The following is a 3,307-nucleotide window of genomic DNA, read 5'->3' as shown; positions in this document are numbered from 1 at the left end:
TATACAGCGCACACCCGCCCCGCCCCTCCACCCCCCCCCGGCCACTACATTCCCCAAGGTACAATTTTGCCCCCCATCTTATTCAAACCCCAATTTCACAGTCACCATATTTGTAATATCTCTCACACTGCAATTTCATTTCAACCAATTCCACAATGTACCCATACATGCATTCCTGCATTCATATTCCCACACTTAATTAATATTTCATCAATACAGAATAAAAGTATTAATTATGATAACTAATTCTCCCTCACAAAACATTTGCCACAATGACACACATGTCACAGTCCTTCATAAATTCCTATCTAGTATGGAATCATGTCCAAATGGAATTTAATACTGTCATTCCAGTCCCAAAACGGCATATACTCCTCACCTATTTCCCATAACCATCGAAATAATTATTCATACCAACATTTTTTCAGACTCCCCTTTTTCCATTAATTCATCCACGGCATATACCTTTTTACACAGCTTAATCAATCTGGCTGTAATAATCCCAGTTGATCCGCCCCCAGACACACCTCACACACCTCAGTGCCTGGTAGGCTGGATATCAACATAAATAAGGCGGCCGTGAGCTCTGGGAGCAGGCGATCAGGTGATCAAGCTCCCAGAGCGAAACGTACATTCACTTCCGGTCCCGGCGCCCGAACTTCCGGTTGCGCGGACCGTGAACATCGGCTCCACAACCCGGATCCTCCCAGGCTGAAAATTGCTACTCATACCCACTGGACGCCTCGGATCTCGCACTGCCCACCAATGTATACAGACATCTGGACAAAAGGTTTGAAATTTACAACCCAGCGAGGTACCCAGCTAATATCACACCGCAATTAGTTTTCTCATTTTCCACCAGGGGGGTTCCTATATGAGCACAGTGTTCCTCCACTGTGCCTTAGCAAACTCAAGGACACAGTGGGGATAACATTTTTTCCATACACAGACGGACTATCAGCATGTAGCTGTAAATACCATTTGTGCTCATTACAAGGGGTTATTTGATTTATCCAATAAGTGTCACTGCTATTCTGATACCAAGCACAACCAATATCATATGTTATTTTTTGAGAAAAGTGATATATTTTCTTCATGCTATTTGAATATACAGCTGCGATGTGATTTTTCAGGAATACTCAGTGGAGACACCATCCCTTAGGGATCATTAATGATAGATCCCTATAAGGGTTTAAACAACACCCAATTGAATAAGGTCTATTTTTCCACTGCACAGTACCATCCTCATCTCCCCTTATATTTTTAAGGGAGCAATTATCATTAGAGCATCTCAGTTATCATATTTGCCCGAAATAACCACACACTGGAATTGATTGCACACAATTTGAGACTCACTCACCTACGGTCAAACCGCACTGAGTATGCCCAACCTCGTCTGATCTTGGAAGCCATACACTGCAGGGCCTGGTCAGTACCCGGTTGGGAGACCACCAGGGAATACTAGGTACCGTAGGTATTTTATTCTCATATCAATGAGCCGTTCCAGCTCTGTGTGCACCTTCGGGTCTTTTGTTTGACTTGGATACTCAGGTATGGGATAACTTAACCCCATGGAGCCTATTTACTCCCATTAATATCTGTTCAATTCAAAAACAAAGTAAAAAATTCGGGAGTAAACATATTTTCGCCCTTCTAAACAAATATTTTTTTGCCTCAAATTTGTTTATCCGCTTCCTCCCTCTTAGTAAGTATATCTTAATAAAAGTTACGTATTAATTCACCCACATTTTTATAACTCATCACATATTTTTCTAAGTGTGCCCTGGAAAAGACATATAGCAGTTCTTTGTCTTTCGCTCTTTTCCTAAGACCACATTTTCCATGGTTCTAATCCAGTCCTCACCCCGTTCCACCTCCTGCCTTGACCCTATTTCTATCACCTCCCTCTTCGCATCTCCTCCTCGCTCTCTGCCCTGGATTGCCCACCCTCCTTGCCTCTCCTCCTTGCTCTCTGCCCTGGATTGCCCACCCTCCTTGCCACTCCTCCTCGCTCTCTGCCCTGGATTGCCCACCCTCCTCGCCTCTCCTCCTTGCTCTCTGCCCTGGATTGCCCACCTTCCTCGCCTCTCCTCCTCGCTCTCTGCCCTGGATTGCCCACCCTCCTCCTCGCTCTCTGCCCTGGATTGCCCACCCTCCTCGCCTCTCCTCCTTGCTCTCTGCCCTGGATTGCCCACCCTCCTCGCCTATCCTCCTCACTCTCTGTCCTGAAATGGCCACTATTCTTGCTTCTCCTCCTTGATTTCTTCCCTGGATTGCCCCCCTCCTCGCCTCTCCTCCTCACTCTCTGCCCTGGATTGCCTCTCATTTCATACATAAAATTGAATCTCTACATCAGGACATCACATCCCTCCAGACCCTCGGCACAACATACTCTTTTTTTTCCAACCCTGCCTCCCCTCATATATTTTACCAACTCTGACTTCTTTCTCTTCAGTGTTTGGAGATGAAGTAATGGTTCTAATCCAGTCCTCACCCCGTTCAACCTCCTGCCTTGACCCTATTTCTATCACCTCCCGCCCCATCTGCCCCCTCTCTCCTGTTCTCTATCACCTCCCATTCCCTCTGTACCCTCTCTCCTGTTGCCTGCTCCCATCTTGCCCATCTCTACAAACTCTCCCCCTCATCAGGCACTGCCCCAAAACGCAAAGCAGAGAAAAGGGACAAAAGTCACAAACTTACACACAGGAGAGGTGCAGAGAATATTGGAGAGGTGACGACTGTACAATGTGGCTGATGCAGAGGTGACCGTACACCCGCCTGCATTCACATTGTGCATGCCCAGAAAATAAGCGTTTTCCGATCACATGTACATTTAGGATCGGAGTGGTGGGGTGGAGCATTCTCGCATAGGTAAAGTTCAGTATGGCCCATGCAGAGCAGCGCACATGCCTGTTGTTTATGATGACTTGTGGTGGACTAAGTGCACATGCTGCTGACGCAGAGACATCCCACGACGTCTACATCTCTACGTAATGGCCTAAATACGCTATGTGTAATGCATATTTCGTGTGTGTAAAGTACGTCCAGGTTACTTACACCTCTGCAGTCATTGGGGTTTGGAATCTGCACCTTATTCCATGTATTGCTTGTGTCACCCATTGTAACCTACAGTATGTAGTGCTCCCAATATGGCTGCCTCGCACGGTCCTCTTGTGGGTAGGATGAGCAATGGTTGTATCTGACGATTCCTTGTTATCCTGCAGCTTCCCCATTACGTGACATTGACTATTCCACCCAATGTCACCTACATAGTCAGGGGCAGATTGGAATCTAGAAGGGGTATATT

The 3,307-nt window shown here is 46.4% G+C and overlaps 1 pseudogene; it reads left to right on the top strand.

Moving 5' to 3' along the window:
• Positions 1 to 1,358: 1,358 nt before the first annotated feature.
• LOC134946163 (5S ribosomal RNA) lies at positions 1,359 to 1,477 on the top strand (annotated as a pseudogene).
• Positions 1,478 to 3,307: the final 1,830 nt, after the last annotated feature.

The sequence above is a fragment of the Pseudophryne corroboree genome, chromosome 7 (genome assembly GCF_028390025.1).
Source record: "Pseudophryne corroboree isolate aPseCor3 chromosome 7, aPseCor3.hap2, whole genome shotgun sequence".
NCBI classification, from domain to species: Eukaryota; Metazoa; Chordata; class Amphibia; order Anura; family Myobatrachidae; genus Pseudophryne; species Pseudophryne corroboree.
Note: the sequence above shows the minus strand (reverse complement) of the source record. Positions and strands in the feature narration are given on the sequence as shown.